The sequence below is a fragment of the Zalophus californianus genome, chromosome 2, assembly GCF_009762305.2.
Source record: "Zalophus californianus isolate mZalCal1 chromosome 2, mZalCal1.pri.v2, whole genome shotgun sequence".
In the NCBI taxonomy this organism is placed as follows: domain Eukaryota; kingdom Metazoa; phylum Chordata; class Mammalia; order Carnivora; family Otariidae; genus Zalophus; species Zalophus californianus.
The window spans coordinates 153,888,298-153,895,804 of record NC_045596.1 but is presented as its reverse complement, the minus strand read 5'-3'; the positions used below and the strand labels follow the sequence as shown (position 1 = coordinate 153,895,804).

The 7,507-nt window shown below is 46.8% G+C and overlaps 1 protein-coding gene across 4 annotated transcripts in view; it reads left to right on the top strand.

Annotated features, from left to right (window-relative positions):
* Positions 1-6,008: 6,008 nt before the first annotated feature.
* The window catches only part of PTK2B (protein tyrosine kinase 2 beta), a 126,581-nt gene continuing 125,082 nt past the window's right edge, over positions 6,009-7,507 (top strand). For 2 of the 4 annotated variants that reach the window (XR_003520862.2, XM_027599354.2), the window contains exon 1: positions 6,009-6,222. The gene's annotated coding sequence lies outside the window, so the exon portion shown is untranslated. The remainder of the gene's footprint in view (positions 6,223-7,507) is intronic. The other 2 variants (XM_027599353.2, XM_027599352.2) reach the window with 1 other exon arrangement.

Here is a 7,507-nt window from a genome sequence, read left to right as displayed (position 1 = left end):
TGATATCTCCTTGTGGTTTTTATTTACATTTCCCTAATCATTAGTGGTCTTGAACATCTTTCTATATGCTTGTTGGCCATTTGGATATCATCTTTGGAGAAATGTTGATTTAAGTCCTTTGCAGATTTTTAAATGAGGTAATTTTCTATTGTTGAGTTGTATGAGTTCTTTCTATCTTCTGGATATTAACTGCTTATCAGATATATAACTCGCAAATATTTTCTCCCCTTCTGTAGGTTGCCTTTTCACTTTGTCGATTTCGATGCATAGAAATTATTTATTTTGATGTAGTCCAATTGATCTGTAGCTATTTTTGTTGCCTTTTGATGACATATCCAAGAAACAATTGTCAAATCCAATGTCATGAAGCTTTTCCCTATTTTTTTCCTAAGGTTTTATAGTTTTAGATCTTACGAGTAGGTTTTCAATCTATTTTGAATTAATTTTTTAAAGATTTATTTATTTGAGAAAGAGTGCATGAGTGAGGGGAGGGGCAGAGGGAGAGAGAGAGAGAGGGCAGGCACCCTCTGAGTGGAGAGCCCAATGCTCCCAGGACCCCAGGATCATGACCTGAGCCAAAACCAAGAGTTGCACCCTTAACCGACTGAGTCACCAAGGAGCCCCTCCATTTTGAATGAATTTTTACATATGGTGTAAGGGAGGGATCCAATTTCACTCTTTTGCATGTGAATAGCCAGTTTTCCTGACACCATTTGTTGAAGAGACTGTCCTTTCCTGCACTGAATAGCCTTGGCACCGTTGTTCAAGATCATTCAACCACATACACAAGAGTGTATTTTGGGGCTCTCTATTCTATTCCGTTGGTCTATATGTCTTTCTGTCAGTACCACATTTTTTCATTACTGTAGCTTTGTAGTAAGTTTTGAAATCTAGAAGTGTGAGACCTCCAACTGTTCTTTATAAAGATTATTTGGCCATCAGGGTCCCTTAAGATTCCATACAAATTTTAGGATGGATTTTTTTTTTTTTTTTTTGCATTAAATGTTTTGCCAGTCTGCCTGTAGCAGCCTGCTCTCAATGCCGCTTGATGCTTCCTAGTGTGGGCTAGGCACAGAGAGCCAGCCGCATTTGTTAGAATTGCAGATGTCAGTAATGGCAAGACAAGGTTCATATGGCCATTCTATTGCTTCAGAACTTATCCATAGGCTGTGGGGACCCGGCGAGCTCCCTCACAGGTGGGAGTGAAGGATTAAAAGCCAAGAAGGCCAAAGTCACAGAAGTCATGGAGCTGGCCTGAACTGGGCAGGGCAGCAGGCAGGCTCCATTTCCACACGGGCACTCTGCATGAGTGCCCTGCAGCCCACTGCCCTGCAGCCATCCTGGGGAGCTACGCAAGGCCAGACAGTGGTGCCCGGAGCTGTGGAAATTGCCCGCCCTCTGTGGCACTGAGACTCTGCCTATTGTCTTTAAAAGGAAAATAAAAACATTCTTCTGACTTCTCCATCTGCCCTCCCTCTTGGGTCCCCAAATTAATTTCTCAATGGATTTAATATGGTTTTATTTTTCCCAAAGAGATTCACTTTGGATTATGTCCAGGAATCCTTTTTTTTTTTTCCTCCATGGAAAGCTTTCATTTATTTTAACTTTTTCACTGTGAACATTTTCAAACACAATGTGAGAGAGAACAGTATAATTACCCCCACCTACCCATCATTCAGCTTACATCAGTATTCAAATTTGCTATTTTTGTCTCACTTCTCCCCTCCACATTTGGGGGGATGGGTATGGTGGAGTATTTTAGGTAAATCCTCCCCCATCTTTTTTATAGTAGGCTCCACACCCAGCCTGGAGCCCAACACAGGGCTCAATACCACGATCCTGAGATCATGACCTGAGCTGAAATCGAGTCAGATGCTCAACCGACTAAGCCATCCATTCGCCCCAGTGATGGAGTATTTTAAAGTAACCATTATTTTTATTTCAGGAACACATTTTTAAAAGTTGCAACAGGATATAATACCTTCCATTTATTGCCAGCTATGAGCCATGGCGCCAGCAGGAACATTTACATGTGTTATTTCTAGTCCTTCTGACAACCCTGTAGTAAGTTAGTCCCATTTTATAGATGAGGAAATTGAGGTTCTGCCTTAATTTAGAGACAAAAGAAAATAGGCTGAGCGATAGTACATTAGAAGTACATTTGAAGCTATGGTGACAGAAAAGCCCCAAATGCAGCAACATGAAAAATTTAAATTTCTCATGTAAAAGTTCAAGTTGGCCCAGACCATGTCTAGGGCTAGCATTGTCGCTTGATGGCACTAGGGACCCAGACTTCATTTCTCAACACCACAGATCAGGATGGTGGCTCTGGGTTCCATCATTCGGTGCAGGTGGAAAATGAAATGGTAGAGGCTTGCCCCTTTCCTTGACGGCATGATCCTGAAGCTGCACACATAACTACCACTCACCAACCATTGCCCAGAACTTAATCACTGGCCATACCTCCAAAGAAGACTGGGATGTGCAGTCTTATTTGGGGCAGCCTAGGACCAACTAAAAATCAGGGATTCTATTATAAGGGAAGAAAGGAGGACAACCAGCTGTGCCTTCATGAATGGAATAGAGTCCTTTTGAAGTCAAGGTCATGGTTTTGAGGTTTGGGGTTTTTTTTGTTGTTTTGGGGGGGACTTGGCCTCAACTGTGGTCCATTTAGCAAACCCGGTGGTGCCTGGTTTAATTAGAGGTAGATGTCCTTTGGTGATGAAGGATTTCAGTTATTTAATCCTTGTGCCCATGACTTTTTTCTTTTTTCTTTGTTTTTTTTTTTTTTTTTTGCTCAGAACACTTATAACCATACTATTCTTTTAAAATGAAATGTATTCTGATTTTTTTTTTTTTAAAGTAGGCTCCATGCCCAGCACGGAGCCCAATGTGGGGCTTGAACTCACAACCCTGAGATCATGACCTGAGCTGAGATCAAGAGTCAGACGCTTAACCAACTGAGCCACACAGGCACCCCAAAATGAAATGTATTCTAATAACAAATTTACATTACGTGATTTCATTCCATTATCCATAATAGAGAGACTCCGATGACGTATCATTACATGTCAATAATGGGTTTATATTCAGCCCTGCTCTTTCCCACCTGGGTGGCTGTGGACAAATTATTTACCTTTTCCAAGCCTCCTTTCTACAAAATAGGAATACTGTTACTTACCTCAGTGAATTGTTGTGAAGGCCCATTAGGTGATGGATGAAAGTTCCAGTCACACAGTGAACACTTGATTGTATCTGTATAACTGATACCTATGTAATCACTCCCCCCTAAACCTACCCTATTCCTATTTTTTCTTTCTTTCTTCCTTCCTTTCTTCCTTCCTTCCTTCCTTCCTTCCTTCCTTCCTTCCTTCCTTCCTTTTTCTTTCTTTCTTTCTTTCTTTTCTTTCTTTTTCTCTTTCTTTCTTTCTTTCTTTTCTTTCCTTCTTTTTCTTTCTTTCTCTCTCTCTTTCTTCCTTCCTTCCTTTCTTCCTTTCCTTCCTCCCTTCCTTCCTTCCTTCCTTCTCTTCTCTTCTCTCTTCTCTTCTCTTCTCTTTTCTTTTTTTCTTTTCTTTTCAAGTAGGCTCCACAACCAATGTGGGGCTTGAACTCACAATCCTGAGATCAAGAGTCTCATGTTCTACCGACTGAGCCAGACAGGCGCCCCCAATTCCCATTATTTCTAAAAATAAAATCATAGCATGTTATAGCACAATAACATAATAATCACCACAGTATGCATATTTTCATATCTATCAGTTAATTGGGGCATCACAGTACCCTGTGAAATAGGTTGGGGAGGTACTTCTTATTCCTCTACTCTCCTAGATTAGGAAACACAAACTCAAAGAAATGGATTGGCCTGGCCAAGGTTACGTTGTTCCCTCTTGACCGGCTCCTTCCCGTGCGCATCTAAACCTGCTCCGTTGGCTACCATCTTAAAGTTTAGAACACACAAGGAGACGTCAGTAGAATTTTAAAAGACCATTTACATAGAATTCTAGGCTCCTGGAAGCATTTCTGATAGGTTTTTTTAAAAGGCAGGTAACAGGCTGACGTGTGATCCTGTCACCTTAACTTTTCATGACTGATACTGGATAAGACATAGAGAGACCTACAGGCACAGTATCCATCCCAGGGAGTTTCCCAAGGTCTCTTTAATAAATAAAACCTATTATCCTATGATGCTAGGGACTAGGTTTCAGAGCTTTAAAGAAATATCTGTGAAGAATTCAACATCCTCTGAAAATTTTGAAAATCTGAAAACTTTTCTCGAATTAGGGCCCGATTAGATGGTAGTTTATGGATTTGGCCACAGGGCGGCAGCATACACAAACTCACCTTTCCTTAAACCTGTTTGGATTAGTTTTCCTCCTTAGTTCCCACTGCCTCCCGCCCAACACAGACCCTCAACAGCTAATGCAAGTATCTAACTTTCAACAGCTCAACATTCATCTCCTCATTCCCATGCACAGGAACACGGAGCCCCCATTTTCCGAAGCCCTCTGACAATCTGCTTGTAGTGTGGTCAGTTGGTCCGTTAGTCTTCCCCCACATTTTGCCTGCTAACTCCAGTTTACCAGTCCCACTTGCCTGATCACCCCGAGCCCTAGCCAAGGTTTTCCCTGACACCTTCTGACTGCTTTGCAGGTTGCCAGCATTACCTGGTGCTGGGGACAGCATGAACAGGTGAATGGGATGAACCAGGGGGAGCTCCTGCAGGTGTGGCTATGAGCTCCCATCCGATGGGTTGTCAGTTGCCTTGGTTGGGCAGGTCGGCCCCAGGCTCCGAGATTCGGATTGTCAGTAAACCCACAGTGCCATCCAGGTATCTGCATTTTAAAAGATACAAGTCATCCTTCCTCTGGTCACATTGAGAAACATTGACTTTCTGGCTTTGTGGCCTTGGACAAATTAAGGAATCTTAAGTCTTGGTTTTCTTTTCAGAAAATGGGAGAAATTAAATGAAATTGTGTCAACTGAATGCTTTCTTAGCAACACTGGTTGGCATTCAGACATGCTCACCAAATGCTGGATTTTTCTATTGTTCTCCTGGGGTGGCTGAGTTCGGGGTTAGTGAGTGAGGTTGTATTGGGCGGGGGGCCGTCATGTATGCTGGGCTGTCACCTATGGCAACACAACTCAAGGGGGCGCCATCCTCAGAGACGACCCTTTGAATAGCATGTTCTAGAACTGTGGGAGATCCCAATCCTTCACAGGACCCAGAGTGAAGAAGTTTGGGGCAGGGTCTCTGGGGAGGAACTTTGAGGATGTGGGGGACATTGAGGACATACCAGCTTTCTGACCTTATGCTAAGTCCTGTTCACCTCCTCCTACTCAGGGGGAAGGTCTGGAATTTTTCCAGCAACAGGGGGAAAAGGGTTTCTAAGTGCCCTTGAGTCACTGCCTTGAATTTCACTGTGCTGTTTGCCTGAGTAAAGAGGTGAACCAGCCTCTTTGTTTGGGCAGTGAAGTCAGCTGATATGGAGATGGGGCTGGGTAAAGGCTGCCCAGTTTCTGTGACAATTCTTGGCGCTGCCCTCTGGTCCTGCCCTATCACAGCACAAGCACCTGGATCGGTTCTGCCAAAGCCCTTGGTGATACTCACCTGATCTCCAGTGTCCCATCAAGGGGTTGGGGCCACTTTAGGACAGGGAGAGACCTGGAGGGGCCCAGATGCTGAGATTATGGGAGCCAGGTAACCATCTCCCACTCTGAACCCTACCTGGAGGCTAGAGAGGAAACACCAGCCTCTTAAGTGTGGCCTCCAAAAGTCTGCAAGCGGTGTGGGAGGAGGAGGGGAGGGGTGGGAGGAATTGGGAGGGGTCAGCCATTCACAGGGCACGCCCACGGCCATGGCTGAAGACCCCTTTGGGGCTCCAGAGATGGGTCCCCAGGTGGGCACGTGCAGCTCAGGGAATTGATGGCGGCGTCTATTTCAGGGTTTATGGTAAGAGGCTGGAGCCGGCACACACTCAGCACCACCGACAACACACCCCACCCTTTAAGGAAGTGAGGAGGAGAGCAGCAGGGGTGTGGTTAACTGGGAGGAGGAGAGGGGAAAACACAAACCTGTCAGCCCTGTTACTCGGCAGAGGCCTCCAGAGCGGCCACGAACCCCCTACCTGCTGCAGCCCCTGGACCCACCTGTACCTGCCACTGTGCAGCCGGCGCCTCACCTGGCCCAGCCAAGGAGCCGTCGGAGTCAGCGCTTCTCTCAGTGTGAGTCCCCTCCCGCGAGCCGGGCTGAGCGCCCAGCCACAAGTTGGAGGCTGGCCGGGGTGGTAGGGGTTGGAAGGGGGGTGATTCCGAGACTGTGCGTACCTGGACACCTGGACGGAAGCGAGAGTTCTTGCAGAAGGGACTCAGTGGCCGGAGCCGCGGGCGCTGCACGCCTGGCTTGCTAGCCTCCCCCCGGGGCAGAGTGATTCTATTTTTGGAGTTAATTTGATACTGAAGGGTGTTTCTCCCGCTTTGTCCTCTTAACGTATTCTGGGAGGGGAGGTTGGGGGGGGGATGATGAGAAGGCACAAAATCGCCACCTGCCTCTAAAGGTCAGATCAGAGAGCAACAGAGCAGGGCTTTCAGAATCCAACTTCAGGAGCTGCCTCTGAGCTGCTCCCTGCCCTCCCCGCTCTACCCTCTCCCCGTGCCCTTCAGCACCCCCACCCTGGTCGTCTTCCCAGCACACCCCATTGCTCTGGCATGGACTTCCTGCCCCCCAGAGGGCATTGTCTAAATCAAGCCCTGACTGGAAGCAAGCCGGGTTCCTTGAGAGGCATAGAGGTAGAACTCTAGGGTGTGTGTGTGTGTGTGTGTGTGTGTGTGTGTGTGTGTGTGTGTGTGTGTTTGGGGGTTAAAGTTAACACTGGCTGCTCACTGGTTCATTGTGAAACTACCTTCTAAATTCCACGAAAGGGTTAAGTTCCTTGCTGCCTTCTCTGGCTGTCAGGCTGTGCGTGGGCAAAGCCTTGGGTGGGTGAACAGGGAACATATGGGTGATGTTCTGAACCCACCGAGCCCCACCACCTGCCCTAACCCTCAGCCATCTGACACTGGCATCTCCCCACACCCCAAACTTGGGGCTCAGTCCAATTAGGTTCCCTTAAAGGGGCCAAGGGGAGAAGGGGAGCAGAGTTTGCACACAGAGCAGGCATGTGCGAGGAGGATTTGGGAGCCAAGGAGAAGTTTCCGCTAACCTGTAGCTAGACGTGAGCCCCCGGGGACAGTGGGTATGGCATGACCAGGTAAGGGGCACAAGGAGATCTCTCTGAGCCTTGACTGCTCTCTCCTCACCTGAGTCCAGTCCAGGACATGCCCTTGTGGACCTAAGCCCCGGCCTTTCACAACTCTGAGGGAGGAAAGGAGGCAGAGATGAAAACGTGAGTAAGGATAGAAGGGAGGAAGGAAGCAGTCACATTCAAGAGACGAGCTCTGCCTGGACAGTCTCCATCCATCCATTCATTTGTTTAATAAGCATCTGCTGACTTACTACCTGAGGCTACAT